This window comes from Haemaphysalis longicornis, unplaced genomic scaffold (genome assembly GCF_048455015.1).
Source record: "Haemaphysalis longicornis isolate Haplotype H1 unplaced genomic scaffold, Haemaphysalis longicornis Haplotype H1 scaffold_3, whole genome shotgun sequence".
NCBI classification, from domain to species: Eukaryota; Metazoa; Arthropoda; class Arachnida; order Ixodida; family Ixodidae; genus Haemaphysalis; species Haemaphysalis longicornis.
Genome location: NW_027526335.1, coordinates 15386669 through 15408880, shown reverse-complemented (window position 1 = coordinate 15408880; position 22212 = coordinate 15386669).

Below are 22212 nucleotides of genomic sequence, written 5' to 3'. Positions count from 1 at the left end.
AGTTCCTCCAAAAAAGGGATGGAGCTAACTTTATCTTGGCAAATTTAGTTCTCGCCCAGGAACCATACCGGTGTTTGCCCGCGTCCGGCTACCAAATTCAAGGAAGCGGAGGCCTTCTGATCATTTTTACCTTGCAAAGGCATAAAATCAGCCTCGCATGTAGCTTGTTTCTATTGGCGGTACCGTGCACGGTATACCAATAAGGTGGCGGTACCAGGATAAGATGGAGGTAACAATTTTCATTTAGAGGTGTATGTTGAATCTGACTCCCTCTAACGTTCTATTGCAATCAGGTAGACTGCGTAGTTATGCGCAGTATCTCTGGCGTTCCCAGAGCCGAACTAGTCCCTATGGTAAAAAGTGAACGGTTGTTCCGGAAACAGTGCTGGAGAGGATTTAAAAAAAAAAAAAATCTTAAGGATATGGACCTCAAAGTAAATATTAGCCGGACATTTTTTCATTAGTTTTATTTTAGAAATTACTGAAATTATTGTGCGTGCGAGGTAACAATTACACATCATCATCATCATAGTCAGCCTACTCTGGTCCACTGCAGGACGAAGGCCTCTCCCATTGACCTCCAACCACTCCTATGCTGCGCTGGTCGAGTCCACAGTTTAACCCCGAAGTTTCGTATTTCATCCATCCATCGAGTTAATGGCCTTCCCCTTCCTTATTCAGAGATTTATACACACACCCCAACACCCTCCCCCCGGAAAGGATTTGGACATCCCCCCCCAAAATTTGACATCCATGGGCAACCCGCTCAGGGATTTATACACACACCCCCAACAGGCCCCCAACACCCCCCAAAATCGAAATTCTGGATAAACTGCCGTTCTTCCATACACATCTGCTGCAAGGTTCGCACGGGTCCTTGAAAACCTTGAAAACCCATGAATTTAGAAGTGTAAATTTCAAGGCCTGGAAAGTCCTGGAATTTTTAAAGGGTCCTTGAAAACCCTTGATTTTTCTGGAGAGAACCAATGGCCCGATCTTTTCACAAGAATTTAAAGTGTTTGTCGTGAATTTTAGGTGTTAAAAATGTAAAGAAACATTGTAACAATCAAGTTTCAGTGTATTGCGTGAAATTACGAGTTGTGGATTCTCATTATTACGAGGCAACATTGGGAGCAGCACTCCTCAATAGAATTCATGTCACGATACAATCCCGTGAAAGCCGGCTTCTGTTCTCTATCTTGCATGTTCCATCTAGCCTCTGGACGGCCTTTCATTGCATGTTTGCTGTGCCTCATACGCTCCATCAGCGTTTGCTTTTACGGGCAAATGGTGGACGTGTACACAGTTCATGCTGCCTTGAAGCAACACTTGCTCGATTTAATTTCAGCTCATACTCTTGCTGACAAAGCAGGAGATGCAGGCAACATTAACTAAGTTTTGAAATCAAACAGCCTCAGCAAAACACAAAGAAAAAAGAAAAACCCTAAATATAAACTATGAAAAAAAAATCTAGGGGATCATTCATGGACCCATAGCGCCTATCTAAATGTGCATTAATGTTCGTAGTTATTGTGCAATATAAAAATTTTGCATTTTGTTGAAAAAGTTATAATCTCAGATAAAACGTAAGATGGGGACCTTGAAAATGTGTTTTCTGACCCTTGAAAGTCCTTGAAAACCCTTGAATTTTTGCTTTTGAGGCCCGTACGAACCCTGTGTTGGTATCCACTCTGTTATTCTAATTTTCCAACAGATGTCGGTTCGTCTCACTACATGACCAGCCCAGGTCCATTTCTTTTTCTTTATTTGAACTGTGACATCATATACTCCAGTTTGTTTCCTGATCCAGGAAGCTCATTTCGTGTCTCTGAGTGTCACTCCTATCATTATTCTTTCCATGGTCCGTTGAGCCGACCTAAGTTAGCTTTCCAGTTGGTTGGTAAGGCGCCAAGTTTCAGCTCCGCATGTCATCACCGGCAGTATACTCTGGTTGTAGAGTTGTCTTTTGAGTGGCAGGGGTAGCTTACTTTTAATTACTTCGGAGTGCTTTGCCAAGTGCTCCTGGGGTCAGCCCTAACCATATGTCTGAGGTAGTTATATTCTTTTACTTCATCTAGCGTTTCATTTCCTGAGCTGAAGGGGACGCTTTTGGCATGCTTTTTTCTCATTGCTCTAGATTTATTCAAATTCATTTTTAGCCCCACGGCTGTGCTTTCTGACTGTAGTTCCTCAAGCATTGTTTGCCTGTGTTCTGCAGTCTCACTCAGCAAGACTACGTCGTCCGCAAACCTTAAACGGCTCAAGTATTCCCCGCTTATCCTTTCTAAATAGACATGCTGTGAATAGTTTTGGAGAGATGTTATTTCCCTGCCTTACTCCATTTCGGATCGGAAATGTATCGCTTTGCTTGTGGAGGGTTATCCCAGTGCCTTCCTTATAGTCTTCTATACGTCCTATGTATGTTTCCTCTATTCCCTGGTCTTTTAGTGCTTCTAAAACAGCTGCCGTGAGTACGTAATCAAACGCTTTCTCGTAATCCATAAATACCATGTAAATGGGTTTAGAGTACTCTGTTGATTTTTCTATCACTTGATTGCCAACATGGATGTGATCCATGGTTGGGTACCCTTTCCTAAACCCAGCCTGCTCCCTGGGTTGCTGGGAATCCGGGCTTTCACCTATGCGGCTAACTATAACTTTTGTAAGCAGCTTGTAAACAGCTGAGAGTATACGGTGGGTCAGTAATTCTTTAGGTCTTTGGGATCTCCCTTCTTATGAATCAGAAAAATATCGGCGTTTTTCCAGGCTGTGAGCACTTTCTGAGTCTTCAAACATTTCGAAAATAGTACAGCAAGATTTTCCAGTACCGTAACTTCCCCCGTCTCCTGCAGCGTTTCCTATTTTCCTGCCTTTGAGAACCTTTCCAACTTTCTCTTTCCAACTAGTGGGACATTGCAATTTGAGTTTGTACGCCCAGCAGTTTCCCCGGTCTAACATTGCAGCCTGTTGTATTCCGCTGCCTTTATTATCTCGTCCAAGTTGTGCGCAATGTTTCCCTGCTCATCTCTGAGTGCGTACATCCACTCTTTGCCGATGGCTAGCTTTCCCTTAGATGCTTTCAAGCTTCCCCCTATTTGCAGAGTTTCCTCGATCATTGCCATATTATGTGCACGAATGTCGTTTGTTTTACTTGTGTTAATCAGTTTCGACATCTCGGCTAATTCAATCCGACCCGCCGTACTTGACACTTCCATGTTCTTACTTTTGGGAATTAATTCCTTCGCTTAAATTTCTTGGTTTTCCAGTTTGTTCCCTACATGGTGAATCTCCCACAGCTGCTGCTGATTCACTGAGTGCCGATGTTAGATTGTCATTTAGCCCGTCTACACTGACCTCGTTCTGCTCGTTCAAAAGCGAGAATTTGTTTTGAAGAGTTATTTTAAGCTCCTGCGATCTGGCTCTGACTGTCTCCACGCAGAGCATCTTAGTTTTCCCGAGTTTCTTTGACTTTTGGGTCCGATGGAGGAGTTTACCTGCGAGTGATAATTTGAAGGCGAAGCGGCCCTGCCCGTGATAAAAGGGCTTTATTCGCGCTATGCTGCTCAGGTTTGACAATGGTGGTATACTCGGGAACAAGTTAAGAACGGCAATAGCTCATGTACGGTATCACTCCGCCTAAGCGACGGACCCGATTGTCAACGGGCGCGCGCGTTTTGAAAGGAGATTGCTATGAATGCGTGATATCGTCTGCCTTTTCTCACGTAGTTCGTTTGTCGTCGCAATAGTCGCTTATAAGCATATTAAGTTCAAAAAATCACGGAAACGGCTCGTGCCATGTTCAAAATGTTCCCAGTAATGCACTACTTGCACCGCGCGGAGCAACATCCGGCTGCGGTGACGAGTCACAGCGGTAACTTCCGTTCAGCGACGGTGGGCAGCTAAGGTTTTTAGGTATCTATACTTTAAAAGCGTGGACACGCAGTGGTTAAGGAAGACTAGAAGGCTAACGATGAAATACGGAAAGAATAGTGGAGAACCCAAAACAGCCAAGGTAACGAAAAAAGAGGCAAGGCAGATTGAAACAAATAAATGGAGGGAAAAAATGGAAGCTAAAACGTCGTTAGAGTTGTACAGGTCCGAGAAATTGAACATCAGAAAAGAAAATTTCTACGATAATTCCCAGGGCAGTGCTTTGCTTTTTGAGGCTAGAGCAGGTTGCCTGCGAACTAAAAGCTTTGTGGGGAAGTATTCACAAAATGATGGGGTATGCGTGGTCTGCGGAAAAGAAATAGAAACTATGCAGCACATAGTGTTAGAATGTGAGGGTATCCATCCAAGTCTACATGAAGGGAATATTTCGCTTCCAGAAGCCCTGGGATTTAAGGGTATCACAGGGGAAGTTAACTTCAAGGCTGTCGAGGGGACGAAAAGAAGCTTAGAATGCTGGTGGACGAAAAGCAGAGAGGGGAATATTGCCTAAGACAGTTACCACCTGTAACAGGAAAAAAAAAGTATTTTGTGCCTAATAAGCTTTTTGTGCCTGCTCTAAGCAGCGCTAGTATTAAACCATGAGTGTAAAATATAATTATATTAGTCCTTTTGGTAAGATGACATGTCATCACCCCGATACAAAGGGGAAACGAATAGAAATCATCATCAGCATTACCGTTGCCGTTCTTAAGTTGTATCCGAGTATAGAAATATGTTCGGACTCTGGATCATCGACAAACTCGGAACGCTTTCCCTTCTTTATCAAACAAGGCGCTACATTAAAATCAGCATCGGGTTTTAATTTTAAAAAAGTTTCACAATTAAGTACATTATAGGTTTGGAAAAAGATAATGTGAAATTCGTCCAATAAAATGGTTTTGCAAGGTTTACAGAGTTATAGTTGTGCACCTGAGTGGAGGCAAAGCTCCGTTGCAATGGAATGTTGAGCTATAACCACATACATTAATCAAGCACGTCCTGAAAAGGACCTACGAGCACATTTTTGGAACATCCCAAAAATTTCCTGTTCTACATGGGATGTTAGACCTCCCAGCAAAGTCTCTTAGTCTGGGACATCCCAGAGAGGTCTTTTTTTGTATCACTTGGGATGTTTTTGGAATTTGATTGGGATGTCCCTGGGGGTTCCCAAACTCCCAGAACAGACATCCCAAGCACTTAACTAAGATGTATGTGCATTGTCTGGGTATAGTAAACCGTTGAATATCTCTAGTGGACGTTAAATTTATTCTGTTCATGTGACAGAAGTTCCTCAATTGGCTCTGTTTTGTGTAGGTAGCCCACATCTGAGAAGATACGTACAACTCAAAATCGTCATGCTTATTTTTTTTTTAAATAAAGACGCGGGCCTGTCCAAGCCAGCCACCGATGTTGGAACTTCTGATCGCGATACCTGGGCTCATAGTTTGGGCTTTGAGGTAGAATAAACTGTTTCGCAAACGCTGCCTTACCTGAAGGAGGATGGCCTTCACTGGTGTGCCTTTCTGATTAGTCTGATTAGTTTTTTTTTTTTTTTGCTCCAGTGTAGGTCCTGCAGAGAAAGGCTAGCCCTGCTGCTAACTAGTTGATCCCAGGTCACACTACTTTGGAATTATATCGTAGCCAGATATGCTTTGCCCAACGTTGGTTTGGGCGAGTTCGTGTCAGTGGTACATGTCTGCACAAAAAGGGCAGACAAACCAAAGTCCTTACAGATGTTCTCTGAACCCACCCATACAGGGCAGTGCTGGCACTGGTACCGTGCCACACAGAACGACCTTATTTAAAATAACGTCCTATTGTGGCGGGTGTTATTTACACGGTTGAGCTACGCTTTGAATATTCTAGTAACATTTAGTGGGATGTCGATACAATTTGTATTGAGCAAATCACTAAACAAAGGATAAAGATTCTTCCACCCTTTCTGCCAGTCCGTGGCCTCGCTATTTGAAGTGCATGTTCTATGTATGCACATTACATTGCGTGTAAAAACCAAGTTTATGCAGTCAAATCCGACTGCAGCGAAACTGGCGGGACGTGCGAAAAATTTTTATTTAAATGAAAATTCGTGGTGAAATCTGCCCCAACACGCCACAAAAGGGCAATAAAAATACCCTTGTACATTATCTGCATCAATGACCGCATAATACAATCCTTAGAAAAAGAAGTGATGCTCAATAGCACCGTTGATGCTCAATGGTGATGCTCAATAGCACAGATGATCAATAGCAATCCAATACCGCTGGTATTGGATTGCGTCAGTCCATTCGCTGAAGGGACTGTCGCTTCCATCACGTCTTCATCGGAAGATCTTGCACGGAGGTATCGTCAAGCAAAGTCAAGTCAAGTGCGAGAGCGAGCGCTGGACTGATCCGGCGCCGTGCGCTCCCCCGCTTATATTGCCGCTTTTGAAAGGAGAAAAGCCGGGGGGGGGGGGGGGGGGGGGGGGGCGAGTCGCGCGCATGCGCACACATGCGCGCACCCAGAGCAGCGAAGCGCACACGCACAACTGTTGTTATGATAATGAGACGGAGTGAGAGTGTTGCGCACAGCTGTCGGAGAGAAGAACGGAGGAGAGTTGCGCATGTGCAGTGAGCGTGCGGACAACGCCGCGAGAACGACAACAATGGAGGAACATACCTGAGAGCAAGAGATGCGTCGCATGCATCTAATAAACAGAAGCACCGATGGGCGTAAAAAATACACTGACGACTACTTCACTCCCTAATATGAAATTTGTGCGCAGCGCGAGTTGCAATCTTCTCGGTCACGCCGCATCTTTACTGCGTCTCAGGAAGGGAAGTGTTCGCGCGATCAGCGGACGTACGGCGGCGCACGCTACTCTGCTGCTACCTCGCAGTGCGCCGCCGCCGCTGGCCAGCATGTTGCAAATCGTGTTTGAACCTCCCGCGCAAATGTCACGTGGTTCGGATTAGCCCCGCAGAAGGGAGCAGAGCGCATGTTGTTCCATATCGTGTTCGAACCTTCCGCGCAAACGTCGCGTGCTCTGGATAGCGGAGAATGGAACAGCGTCTGGGAAAAGTGTCAGGGGGAGGGCGCTCCTTGCTGGTGATATATGAAACATGCGTGAAGGAAAGGAAGTGAGAGAGATGACATCGTAGCCGCACTTGTCGTGCCCCACTTCACCCTTCGCTACTTAGCTAGACCAGAGTTCTACTGGTCACGAAACTTCGGCGCTCGTTTGATATGGGGACCGCGGGCGCCACTAGAGGCGCCACCACCGCACGAAGGGCATCCAGTATTAGAATACCCAGTATATTCTAGGCACTATACGTCCAGCCGCCGCGCGTGCGGCATATTGGGCGTGCAAACGCTCGCTGCTTTTGGTGTCTGCGCGCTGATTAAGTGTGCTTTTTTCGTAGTAGTCAGCGATGAATAGTCCAGTCATTGTGTATATCACCTGCCTTCAATTGGGTTTTATTTTTCCAAGTAAATTACCGTAGACTTCGGCCGCGAACGGCCACGGCTTCTGCGTCCTCTTGGCACAAGCGCTGCGCCGTCGTGTTTACGGATTTTTAAATATCTCTTGCTTCTTTTCCTAAAGCAAAAGTTGTAAATACCACACATACGGTAGCTCCGTAGTCACGGACTGCTGCGGGCCTATCGATAATACAATTAAAAAATTACGCCCATCTTCCCGCGAGGGAACCCTGATGTGATGCGACGCATCAGGGGGGAGCGTTTGGACTGACGCTGGTATTGGATTGCGTCAGTCCACTCGCTGAAGGGACTGTCGCTTCCATCACGTCTTCATCGGAAGATCTTGCACGGAGGTATCGTCAAGCAGAGTCAGGTCAAGTCAAGTGCGAGACCGAGCGCTGGACGGATCCGGCGCCGTGCGCTCCCCCGCTTATATTCCCGCTTTTGAAAGGAGAGGAGCCGGGGGGGGGGGGGGGGGGGTAGTGGCGCGCATGCGCACACATTCGCGCACCCAGAGCAGCGAAGCGCACACGCGCAACTGTTGTTATGATAATGAGACGGAGTGAGAGTGTTGCGCACAGCTGTCGGAGAGAAGAACGAAGGAGAGTTGCGCATGTGCAGTGATCGTGAGGACAACGCCGCGACAACGACATTGGAGGGACATACCCGAGAGCAAGAGATGCGTCGCATCTAAAAACTGAAAGAAACCAAGTACCCGTCGTTCACACTGCGCTTAATGAATCAGTTGATTGCTCTGGAATGCACAGAACGCTAAAAAAGATAAAAAATAGCCCAATAGTATTGTCGTTTCGATGAGTGGGTCATACTTGAGAACATCTAAAAACGCTGCAGGAACGCGAAGGATCAAAACACGAAGAGATATATGTTGCACCGTGTGTCTTTCCGCTTCCATGTGTTGCAATCCTTGCAAAAAAGGAAGCGAAAAAAAAACAATAAAACTGATTTTATCACACGCAGCAAAAAAATTCAATATTACGAAGGGAGACAAAAGAGCGTGGTCCAGCGTACAAAAATTTATTTTTTTGCGCTGCGATGTGCAGCACACGGATGAAACAAAATATTGCCACGTAGCCAAGAACGACGCAAAGCTTTTCTGAACGAGGTTTATTACAAAAGACTAGAATGAAACACAAATGTCGAAGAAGCAGTCCGCAGTGTGACGTGCACAGATGACTGTCGATAAAATGAGTGGCGCGGCGTTTGCTATGCATGCATTACTCTCGGAACGCTATTAATTTAAGATCCATGGAAATTGGATCGAGAACATTGTCGAAGAAAAAAAATCAAGTTAGCGACAAGGTGACACCCTTTCCATATCAAACAATATTGCCCGACGGGATGTAGGACAAAAAGAGCAAACGGACGCTCCGGTTGAAACGTCAGTTAAGAAAACCGGAAGCGGCCATGCGCGGTTACAAAACAAACAAAACGAACCCTAAGGGATAATTCGCGGAAATATGAAAAGTAAAAGAACAAGGACGTCCCAAAGCTTTTTTTACATGTGAGCCTTAGCGCAAGGTAATACAAGTTTGCAAACAGGTAATGAAGCACCGCTACTACCTGACTGATCTGACCAAAATTCTGCTTTAAGTTAGCCTTGTACAATTCTAGGTCCAGGATGCTCTCAAAAGGGTACATTGCTTTTTTCATTCTCACACATAGTGCATTCCCACACACTGTCACACTTATAATCGAAGCTGAAATCTCCCGTTTCTTGCCTTGGAATGGCGCGCCTCCATTTCTCACGCAGCTCCCCGTCGCTGGGTAAACAGAACAAGGAAACATTTCCTGATGTACCGTTGTACAAGGAACGACATCCCGGGACGCAACACGTGTTCGGCATCGTCGTTGCACTACTTCGCATCACAACAGCGCGAGATGCACGTTACATTTTTTTCCCGCACGAAACAAACACAACTCGCCGCGTCTCAGCCTTTAAACCCAGCGCAACGCCGCCCAAGGAGTGACCTCAGTGAGATGGTGGCACCACCGCGAGGCAGCCAAACGCAGCATATGAAGCTCTCCCATTGATTTACGGAGCAGTTTTGTGACCAGTTAAGCATTGAAGGACTCTGGCTAGACCCTCCTCTCCGTTTTCTTTCTTTTGTCGCTGCTGCGTTCGCTCACTCGGTTACGCAGACATAAACAGACGCCGCTCCCGCGAAGCCCAGGTAACGGCTGCCAAAAGGGCTGCCCCCCAAAACTGCCGAAACCCGCTGTCGCCGTTTCCATTCAAATTCACTTCACCAAGTAGTTCCGAATCCCTCCCGGTAGAAAAGAAGCTTCCACATTTGGAACGCCGGCTTGAGACCATACTTCTTTTTCAGCTTGGAAGGCCTTCCGAGCTACATTTTCGCCGGTGTCTTTCATGCCTAAGTATGAGCCATCACCGGTTGCCGGTTTATGCGTGCACGTTTTGCGGGTAGAAAAAGGGGCGTACCCGCACAGCTAGGCTTCATGCCGCTATCGATGAAATGCCGTTTGTGCTGGTGTTTAGATGTCGAAATTGCATGGCTCAATGCGGTTAGTCGGATGTCCTCCTCAATCGAGTGGTTCCGTTGTGAGTTGACGTGTTACACTGACATCTTACACGCGCAGTAAGATGCATACGAGGGGGAGAGAAAACCGAGAGCCACATGTTTGTACGCGAGAATAGAGCTCAAGGGCTTCCAGGTTTTAAATAGTTATGGGATGGATGCATGCCGTTCGTTTGGAGGAAGAGCAAGAGTCGGAGCGTTTGCCCGAACACAAGAGCGAATGGGTGCAAAAACAACGGAAAGCTGCTGGCACCGCCGTTACAGCCTCAAGTTCAGCTCGTGGAGTAGCGGCGAATCCCTCCCGGATGAACAGCAAATTTCCCGCTCGGAACGCCGACGTGAGCCAATATCATTTCTTCAGAGGGGTTTCAGGGGATATTTTCGACGGCGTCTGTCACTTCTAAGCACGCGCAAATGACCGGTTGCCGGGTTATGCGTGCGCAGCTAGGTTTGTAGTGGAGAATAGTGGGAGGGAGGAGGGGAGGCGTGCACACGCAGCTATAGGTTTCATGCCCGTACTGATGGATGATATGTCCGTTGTGCTGGTGCGAGATTTAAACGCGCGTCCCAATGGGACCTGTTAGTGGTAGGGCGGATTGGGTTTGTGTGTTATGCTATGTTCAGACTTTCGTCGCAAAAGCCGTATCGTGATCTATGGACGTAAAACGGCATTCACGCAGTTCGGTTGGCTGAGACGTGAAGTGACGTCATTCTTTTAAAGTTATTACGACAGTTGCGGCAACATTCTGAACCCGGCCTTACACAAACAGTAGGATGCTTACAACGCGGGAGGGGTGCAAGCAGTTCGATGTTTATCTGCAAGAACAAACCTTGGATCCATCAGATTCATTCAGCTCATTCGCTAGGAAATATGCTCCATCGAAAATTACGATAAACGTGTTTTGTTTCGTGCACTCCATGGACTGCGTCCAGCTTTGCAGGCCATCTTTTTTCACAGAGTGGAAAGGCACTATTTTTTTCAATTGGAAATTTCAAGGCAATTAAAGCATCTTTCGCCGCCGAATAAACACAGACGGCTTCGGGGCAGTTGAACTTTCGACTGAGCCCAACTAATTGACTTCAGTGTCCCTTTAAGCGTCCCTCTTCCCGCTCACCCCATATCCTGCGAAATAGCAGTGAATTTTGCATCTAGTTGGGTCTGATGAGTCCTGCCTGGATTAACTTTAGACGAATGTCTTTAGCATTTCCAAACCTGCACTGGTTTTTTTCATTCATGTACGGCTATTGTTTCTTCCCGACTTGCAGACCATTTATAATTCCGTGGTTTCAGTAATTTTCCTTGGTTGTCGCTATAAGGTGTGGGTGGGCGCATATTTAACAATGCAGAGCCTTACGCTATGCTTAACCCCTTCACATTGCTTGTATACCCTTAAAAGGCACAAGTAATTAACAGGTATTAGGCTTTTTTTAAAAGCCTAATAGAAAAGGATAATCACATCCCGAAGACATTTTTCTACAACAAAGCCGCATTCGTTGTACGCGCTGCAAGACGAAACCAACCTCTCACAGTGCCGCTATCACGTCTAAATGAGGCGACAATATAATTCACTTGTGCCTGATTTGTTGAAAGGTGACAGTGGTGATACGCTGCTACCGTCACTTGGTGCCCGTAAGAGCGTTAAGGAAACTTTCAGAACCGATAGCTGTTAGCATTTGAGCACTCTACTAAGCCGCAGCTTTTTTTAAGTTCTCTAAACGTACTATTTGCTCACAGATGTGTCCATAACATGTTTGGGTGCAGACAGGCAAAAAAAACAAAAACAAAGGAGAGCAAAAGAATTGCATGACCCCTTGTAAGCCACCCTTCGCTCATTTTTAGCTGTCGCGAGAAGTGGTGGCAGGCGACACAACCATCGAGTATAGAGTTAAGATGATGCAGGTTCAACACTAAACAGGAAAACAATATTTTTGCTTTCGACCATGAAGAATGGTAGAAGGAAAACTGCAGTGACAGCTGCTCACAATGCATTCATCACCGTGCCAGCAGTGCTCATTCACGTGATTTCAACAGGGTATGAATTGGCTGTATTTTTGGCTGGGTGAACCAGGCCTGCGCCTTGTGTTAAGACGGCCAGCCCCATCATTATCACCGCTAAATGGCATCCATCTATGAATTTGTTACTCTTTATGCGTTTTGGGTGGCGCACAGCGTATACTTTTGGTGAAACTAAGCGTCCTGAATGTATAAAGTTCAATCGCAGGCCTTATGCATATTTTATTGTAAAACAAATGTTCAAACCCAGCCCCTTGAGCGAAGAGTTCATTGAAGAAAAAACAAGCCAGACAAATGGTTTGTTGTGGCGGCGAGTTTGTTGCATTGACTTATGGCTAGCTGACAGGGAAAACAAAACATTTCATTGAAGTGGAAATTTCGTTGAAGTGGAGTTGTAGTAGGGTTCGACTGAGTGTGTGTTGTGAGCAAAAGGTAATTGAGAATCATACAATGGTTATGCTACTTTCAGCGTACCAGAGTTCGATCTTTTCTCATCATAATGGCATTTTTTGGCCTTTCCGGCCCTTGCGCCGCAAAATAAATGCTCACAAAGTTCCTACTCACCATTCACATCTTTTTTGTCTCATTACAAAAAAATGATGCACCCCTCAGCGGCGATGGTTGAATGCGAAGCTTGCTCGTGAGGGATTCCTGTTGATACGAAAACCTAAAGTAGTCTTCACCTGTGAAAGTATATTTGAGGCAGAGTACACCTTACAGATGGAAGTTGGATTTCCTACAGTGAGTTTTAAGGTGGACTACAGACGCCATCACCGAGGCATGGAAAACTTCACTTTAAGCTTGACCGTGTCAGATTGGTGCATTGGATAAACGGCTCTGTAAAGCATTGGACCCAGGTTCAATTCTGACCACGAAAACCATTTTTTCTTTCACTTCACCCACGATCATCATCAGTATTTAGAAAGTTTCGCTTTAAAACATTTTATTCATTCATGGATGCCTTCTTGTTCGAGATGTTACTGTGGCAACACTCAATAATGCATTTTGAAAGTATGTGACACTTGGCGTAATGGTTCAATTTTGTAGTATAGTTGACTGGCTTCACCCGCCTGCTGGGGCTGCCCCTCCTGGTCGATGCCTCTTCGCTGCAACATCACCTACAGCCACAACACACACTGGCGCTGCCTGGTTTTGCCCAAGTGGACTACTCCATGGTGTCGCTGGCTACTCCCCTGGTGGTGGACTGCTGTCCTTGTCGGTGCCTCTTCCGCTATGTCACCAGCAGCCACAACACACACATACTGGCGCCTCCTGGCTTCACCCAGGCACAATGGATGCCATATTTCTACGCGGCTTATTTTTTTATACTGTAGGGCACTGTTGTATGCTGGTGCAAAACGGGAGCCCGCAGGTCCGTCAAGCTGTCCTTGAGATGGCTTTTTCTGCTGGCCTCTGGCATTGTGTACTATGTACATAATGTCAATAAAGTTCATTGTTCATTGTTCATGGTGTCGCTGGCTGCTCCCCTGGTGGTGGACGGTTGACTGCTGCCCTGGTAGGTGCCTCTTCGGCTGCACCATCACCTGCAGCCACAACACACACACACACACTGGTGCTTCCTGGCTTCACCCAGTGGGCTACTCCATGGTATCGCTGGCTGCTCCCCTGGCGGTGGACGGCTGACTGCTGCCCTGGTAAGTGCCTCTTCCACTGCACCATCACCTGCAGCCACAACACACTCACACACACACTGGTGCTTCCTGGCTTCACCCAGTGGGCTACTCCATGGTATCGCTGGCTGCTCCCCTGGCGGTGGATGGCTGACTGCTGCCCTGGTAGGTGCCTCTTCCGCTGCACCATCACCTGCAGCCACAACACACACACACACTGGCGCTCCTGGTTTCACCCAAGTGGGCTACTCCATGGTATCGCTGCTGCTCCCCTGGTGGTGGACGGCTGCTGCTGCCCTGGTAGGTGCCTCTTCCGCTGCACCATCATCTGCAGCCACAACACACACACACACTGGTGCTTCCTGGCTTCACCCAGTGGGCTACTCCATGGTATCGCTAGCTGCTCCCCTGGTGGTGGATGGCTGACTGCTGCCCTGGTAGGTGTCTCTTCCGCTGCACCATCACCTGCAGCCACAACACACACACTTACGCTTCCTGGCTTCACCCAAGTGGGCTATTCCATGGTGTCGCTGGCTGCTCCTCTGGTGGTGGACGGTTGACTACTGCCCTAGTGGGTGCCTCTTCCACTGCACCATCACCTGCAGCCACAACACACACACACACACTGGTGCTTCCTGGCTTCACCCAAGTGGGCTACTCCATGGTGTCGCTGGCTGCTCCCCTGGTGGTGGACGGCTGACTGCTGCTCTGGTAGGTGCCTCTTCCGCTGCACCATCAGCTGCAGCCACAACACACATACACGCACACTGGCGCTTCCTGGCTTCACCCAAGTGGGCTACTCCATGGTGTCGCTAGCTGCTCCCCTGGTGGTGGACGGCTGACTGCTGCTCTGGTAGGTGCCTCTTCCGCTGCACCATCACCTGCAGCCACAACACACACACACACTGGCGCTTCCTGGCTTCACCCAAGTGGGCTACTCCATGGTGTAGCTGGCTGCTCCCCTGGTGGTGGACGGCTGACTGCTGCTCTGGTAGGTGCCTCTTCCGCTGCACCATCACCTGCAGCCACAACACACACACTGGCGCTTCCTGGATTCACCCAAGTGGGCTACTCCATGGTGTCGCTGGCTGCTCCCCTGGTGGTGGACGGCTGACTGCTGCTCTGGTAGGTGCCTCTTCTGCTGCACCATCACCTGCAGCCACAACACACACACTGGCACTTCCCGGCTTCACCCAAGTGGGTTACTCCATGGTGTCGCTGGCTGCTCCCCTGGTGGTGGATGGCTGACTGCTGCTCTGGTAGGTGCCTCTTCCACTGCACCATCACCTGCAGCCACAACACACAGAGACTGGCGCTTCCCGGCTTCACCCAAGTGGGCTACTCCATGGTGTCGCTGGCTGCTCCCCTGGTGGTGGATGGCTGACTGCTGCTCTGGTAGGTGCCTCTTCCACTGCACCATCACCTGCAGCCACAACACACAGAGACTGGCGCTTCCCGGCTTCACCCAAGTGGGCTACTCCATGGTGTCGCTGGCTGCTCCCCTGGTGGTGGATGGCTGACTGCTGCTTTGGTAGGTGCCTCTTCCGCTGCACCATCACCTGCAGCCACAACACACACACACACTGGCGCTTCCCGGCTTCACCCAAGTGGGCTACTCCATGGTGTCGCTGGCTGCTCCCCTGGTGGTGGACGGCTTACTGCTGCTCTGGTAGGTGCTTCTTCCACTGCACCATCACCTGCAGCCACAACACACACACACACTGGTGCTTCCCGGCTTCACCCAAGTGGGTTACTCCATGGTGTCGCTGGTTGCTCCCCTGGTGGTAGATGGCTGACTGCTGCTCTGGTAGGTGCCTCTTCCGCTACACCATCACCTGCAGCCACAACACACACACTGGCGCTTCCTGGATTCACCCAAGTGGGCTACTCCATGGTGTCGCTGGCTGCTCCCCTGGTGGTGGACGGCTGACTGCTGCTCTGGTAGGTGCCTCTTCCGCTGCACCATCACCTGCAGCCACAACACACACACACACTGCCGCTTCCCGGCTTCACCCAAGTGGGCTACTCCATGGTGTCGCTGGCTGCTCCCCTGGTGGTGGATGGCTGACTGCTGCTCTGGTAGGTGCGCCTTTCGCTGCACCATCACCTGCAGCCACAACACACACTGGCGCTTCCCGGCTTCACCCAAGTGGGCTAATGGTGTCGCTAGCTGCTCCCCTGGTGGTGGATGGCTGACTGCTGCTCTGGTAGGTGCCTCTTCTGCTGCACCATCACCTGCAGCCACAACACACACACACAAACTTGCACTTCCCGGCTTCACCCAAGTGGGCTTATCCATGGTGTCGCTGGCTGCTCCCCTGGTGGTGGACGGCTGACTGCTGCTCTGGTAGGTGCCTCTTCCACAGCACCATCACCGCAGCCACAACACACACACACACACACTGGCGCTTCCCAGCTTCACCCAAGTGGGCTACTCCATGGTGTCGCTGGCTGCTCCCCTGGTGGTGGATGGCTGACTGCTGCTCTGGTAGGTGCGTCTTCCGCTGCACCATCACCTGCAGCCACAACACACACACACACACTGGCGCTTCCCGGCTTCTACCAAGCGGGCTACTCCATGGTGTCGCTGGCTGCTCCCCTGGTGGTGGATGGCTGACTGCTGCTCTTGTAGGTGCTTACTCCGCTGCACCATCACCTGCAGCCACAAACCACACACACAAACTGGCACTTCCCGGCTTCACCCAAGTGGGCTACTCCATGGTGTCGCTGGCTGCTCCCCTGGTGGTGGACGGCTGACTGCTGCTCTGGTAGGTGCCTCTTCCACAGCACCATCACCGCAGCCACAACACACACACACACACTGGCGCTTCCCAGCTTCACCCAAGTGGGCTACTCCATGGTGTCGCTGGCTGCTCCCCTGGTGGTGGATGGCTGACTGCTGCTCTGGTAGGTGCGTCTTCCGCTGCACCATCACCTGCAGCCACAACATACACACACACTGGCACTTCCCGGCTTCTACCAAGCGGGCTACTCCATGGTGTCGCTGGCTGCTGCCCTGGTGGTGGATGGCTGACTGCTGCTCTGGTAGGTGCCTCTTCCACTGCACCATCACCTGCAGCCACAACACACACACACACACACTGGAGCTTCCCGGCTTCACCCAAGTAGGCTACTCCATGGTGTCCCTGGCTGCTCCCCTGGCGGTGGATGGCTGACTGCTGCTCTGGTAGGTGCCTCTTCCATTGCGCCATCACCTGCAGCGACAACACAAACACACACACTGCCGCTTCCCCGCTTCACCCAAGTGGGCTACTCCATGGTGTCGCTGGCTGCTCCCCTGGTGGTGGATGGCTGACTGCTGCTCTGGTAGGTGCCTCTTCCGCTGCACCATCACCTGCAGCCGCAACACACACACACTGGCGCTTCCCGGCTTCACCCAAGTGGGCTACTCAATGGTGTCGCTGGCTGCTGCCCTGGTGGTGGATGGCTGACTGCTGCTCTGGTAGGTGCCTCTTTCACTGCACCATCACCTGCAGCCACAACACACACACACTGGCGCTTCCCGGCTTCACCCAAGTAGGCTACTCCATGGTGTCCCTGGCTGCTCCCCTGGTGGTGGATGGCTGACTGCTGCTCTGGTAGGTGCCTCTTCCACTGCATCATCACCTGCAGCCACAACACACACACACACTGGCGCTTCCCGGCTTCACCCAAGTGGGCTACTCCATGGTGTCGCTGGCTGCTCCCACTGGTGGTGGATGGCTGACTGCTGCTCTGGTAGGTGCCTCTTCCACTGCACCATCACCTGCAGCCACAACACACACACACACTGGCGCTTCCCGGCTTCACCCAAGTGGGCTACTCCATGGAGTCGCTGGCTGCTCCCCTGGTGGTGGATGGCTGACTGCTGCTCTGGTAGGTGCCTCTTCTGCTGCACCATCACCTGCAGCCACAACACACACACACACACTGGCGCTTCCCGGCTTCACCCAAGTGGGCTACTCCATGGTGTCGCTGGCTGCTCCCCTGGTGGTGGATGGCTGACTGCTGCTCTGGTAGGTGCCTCTTTCACTGCACCATCACCTGCAGCCACAACACACACACACACACACTGGCGCTTCCCGGCTTCACCCAAGTGGGCTACTCCATGGTGTCGCTGGCTGCTCCCCTGGTGGTGGATGGCTGACTGCTGCTCTGGTAGGTGCGTCTTCCGCTGCACCATCACCTGCAGCCACAACACACACACACTGGCGCTTCCCGGCTTCACCCAAGTGGGCTACTCCATGGTGTCGCTGGTTGCTCCCCTGGTGGTGGATGGCTGACTGCTGCTCTGGTAGGTGCCTCTTCCACTGCACCATCACCTGCAGCCACAACACACACACACACACAGTCGCTTCCCGGCTTCACCCAAGTAAGCTACTCTATTGTGTCTATGGCTGCTCCCCTGGTGGTGAACGGCTGACTGCTGCTCTGGTAGGTGCCTCTTCCACAGCACCATCACCGCAGCCACAACACACACACACACACACTGGCGCTTCCCAGCTTCACCCAAGTGGGCTACTCCATGGTGTCGCTGGCTGCTCCCCTGGTGGTGGATGGCTGACTGCTGCTCTGGTAGGTGCCTCTTCCACTGCACCATCACCTGCAGCCACAACACACACACACACACACACTGGCGCTTCCCGGCTTCACCCAAGTGGGCTACTCCATGGTGTCGCTGGCTGATCCCCTGGTGGTGGATGGCTGACTGCTGCTCTGGTAGGTGCCTCTTTCACTGCACCATCACCTGCAGCCACAACACACACACACACTGGCGCTTCCCGGCTTCACCCAAGTGGGCTACTCCATGGTGTCGCTGGCTGCTCCCCTGGTGGTGGATGGCTGACTGCTGCTCTGGTAGGTGCCTCTTCCGCTGCACCATCACCTGCAGCCACAACACACACACACACTGGCGCTTCCCGGCTTCACCCAAGTGGGCTACTCCATGGTGTCGCTGGTTGCTCCCCTGGTGGTGGATGGCTGACTGCTGCTCTGGTAGGTGCCTCTTCCACTGCACCATCACCTGCAGCCACAACACACACACACACTGGCGCTTCCCGGCTTCACCCAAGTGGGCTACTCCATGGTGTCGCTGGCTGCTCCCCTGGTGGTGCACGGCTGACTGCTGCTCTGGTAGGTGCCTCTTCCGCTGCACCATCACCTGCAGCCACAACACACACACACACTGGCGCTTCCCGGCTTCACCCAAGTGGGCTACTCCATGGTGTCGCTGGCTGCTCCCCTGGTGGTGCACGGCTGACTGCTGCTCTGGTAGGTGCCTCTTCCACTGCACCATCACCTGCAGTCACAACACACACACACACACTTACGCTTCCTGGCTTCACCCAAGTGGGCTTTTCCATGGTGTCGCTGGCTGCTCCTCTGGTGGTGGACGGTTGACTACTGCCCTAGTGGGTGCCTCTTCCACTGCACCATCACCTGCAACCACAACACACACACACACACACTGGTGCTTCCTGGCTTCACCCAGTGGGCTACTCCATGGTATCGCTGGCTCCTCCTCTGGTGGTGGATGGCTGACTGCTGCCCTGCTAGGTGCCTCTTCCACTGCACCATCACCTGCAGCCACAACACACATATACGCACACTGGCGCTTCCTGGCTTCACCCAAGTGGGCTACTCCATGGTGTCGCTGGCTGCTCCCCTGGTGGTGGACGGCTGACTGCTGCTCTGGTAGGTGCCTCTTCCGCTGCACCATCACCTGCAGCCACAACACACACACTGGCGCTTACTGGATTCACCCAAGTGGGCTACTCCATGGTGTCGCTGGCTGCTCCCCTGGTGGTGGACGGCTGACTGCTGCTCTGGTAGGTGCCTATTCCGCTGCACCATCACCTGCAGCCACAACACACACACACAGTGGCGCTTCCCGGCTTCACCCAAGTAGGCTACTCCATGGTGTCGCTGGCTGCTCCCCTGGTGGTGGATGGCTGACTGCTGCTCTGGTAGGTGCCTTTTTCACTGCACCATCACCTCCAGCCACAACACACACACACACACACTGGCGCTTCCCGGCTTCACCCAAGTGGGCTACTCCATGGTGTCGCTGGCTGCTCCCCTGGTGGTGGATGGCTGACTGCTGCTCTGGTAGGTGCCTCTTTCACTGCACCATCACCTGCAGCCACAACACACACACACTGATGCTTCCCGGCTTCACCCAAGTGGGCTACTCCATGGTGTCGCTGGCTGCTCCCCTGGTGGTGGATGGCTGACTGCTGCTCTGGTAGGTGCGTCTTCCGCTGCACCATCACCTGCAGCCACAACACACACACACACTGGCGCTTCCCGGCTTCACCCAAGTGGGCTACTCCATGGTGTCGCTGGTTGCTCCCCTGGTGGTGGATGGCTGACTGCTGCTCTGGTAGGTGTCTCTTCCACTGCACCTTCACCTGCAGCCACAACACACACACTGTCGCTTCCCGGCTTCACCCAAGTGGGCTACTCCATGGTGTCGCTGGCTGCTCCCCTCGTGGTGAACGGCTGACTGCTGCTCTGGTAGGTGCCTCTTCCACAGCACCATCACCGCAGCCACAACCCACACACACACACTGGCGCTTCCCAGCTTCACCCAAGTGGGCTACTCCATGGTGTCGCTGGCTGCTCCCCTGGTGGTGGATGGCTGACTGCTGCTCTGGTAGGTGCGCCTTCCGCTGCACCATCACCTGCAGCCACAACACACACTGGCGCTTCCCGGCTTCACCCAAGTGGGCTAATGGTGTCGCTAGCTGCTCCCCTGGTGGTGGATGGCTGACTGCTGCTCTGGTAGGTGCCTCTTCCGCTGCACCATCACCTGCAGCCACAACACACACAAACAAACTGGCACTTCCCGGCTTCACCCAAGTGGGCTACTCCATGGTGTCGCTGGCTGCTCCCCTGGTGGTGGACGGCTGACTGCTGCTCTGGTAGGTGCCTCTTCCACAGCACCATCACCGCAGCCACAACACACACACACACACACTGGCGCTTCCCAGCTTCACCCAAGTGGGCTACTCCATGGTGTCGCTGGCTGCTCCCCTGGTGGTGGATGGCTGACTGCTGCTCTGGTAGGTGCGTCTTCCGCTGCACCATCACCTGCAGCCACAACACACACACACACACACTGGCGCTTCCCGGCTTCACCCAAGTGGGCTACTCCATGGTGTCGCTGGTTGCTCCCCTGGTGGTAGATGGCTGACTGCTGCTCTGGTAGGTGCCTCTTCCGCTGCACCATCACCTGCAGCTGCAACACACACGCACAGGCGCTTCCAGGCTTCACCCAAGTGGGCTACTCAATGGTGTCGCTGGCTGCTGCCCTGGTGGTGGATGGCTGACTGCTGCTCTGGTAGGTGCCTCTTCCACTGCACCATCACCTGCAGCCACAACACACACACACACTGGCGCTTCCCGGCTTCACCCAAGTGGGCTACTCCATGGTGTCGCTGGCTGCTCCCCTGGTGGTGGATGGCTGACTGCTGCTCTGGTAAGTGCCTCTTCCGCTGCACCATCACCTGCAGCCACAACACACACACACAGTGGCGCTTCCCGGCTTCACCCAAGTGGGCTACTCCATGGTGTCGCTGGCTGCTCCCCTGGTGGTGGATGGCTGACTGCTGCTCTGGTAGGTGCCTTTTTCACTGCACCATCACCTGCAGCCACAACACACACACACACACACTGGCGCTTCCCGGCTTCACCCAAGTGGGCTACTCCATGGTGTCGCTGGCTGCTCCCCTGGTGGTGGATGGCTGACTGCTGCTCTGGTAGGTGCCTCTTCCGCTGCACCATCACCTGCAGCCACAACACACACACACACTGGCGCTTCCCGGCTTCACCCAAGTGGGCTACTCCATGGTGTCGCTGGCTGCTCCCCTGGTGGTGGACGGCTGACTGCTGCTCTGGTAGGTGCCTCTTCCACTGCACCATCACCTGCAGCTACAACACACGCACACACTGGCGCTTCCTGGCTTGGCTGATGTGCAAGTGGCTGACTTGCTCGTTGTGCATTAAGCTTGTATATGGCTGGCATCCGAGGCTCGGTGGTAAGACGGCCATGGAACCACTTGCCCTCCCTGTGCCTTTGCACACTTCACAACACACAAGGACCTGAAAGGTGGAAACTGACTCCATGGATGCGCAAAGCAAATACTGCGAGCCTGGTGGAGAAAATAAAAATACAGGGTGCCTGATCGCAAGCACCAAAGGTATTTGCCCTGCTGTTAGTATTTACCCACTTCCTGGATAATCCAGGACAAAGGGACCCCAACCGTAAAGCTGCAAATAAGAACGACCGCCTTGCTGAAATGCTGATGTTAGAATTCATAAACCCAGAACCAAGCCCTTTCACGTATTTTTAATGAGACCACAAAAGGGCAAGTGCCCATAAACAAATTATCAGCAAAAACAATCTTGCAAACTGAACCTGAACTGGAGCCTTCGAAAACATTAATAATCACTGGTTTCAGGCGCTATGAATGAATTTTTCATGGCTGTCCTAGATTCAAGCCTGCATGGCAAAGGTTTATCTTCTCAATTTCACTGAGTGCTAAAGACATTGTCGCAGGGACCAACCACACTTACAATGTCCGCTACCGTTGTGCCTTCCACATGGCTGCCACGGCAG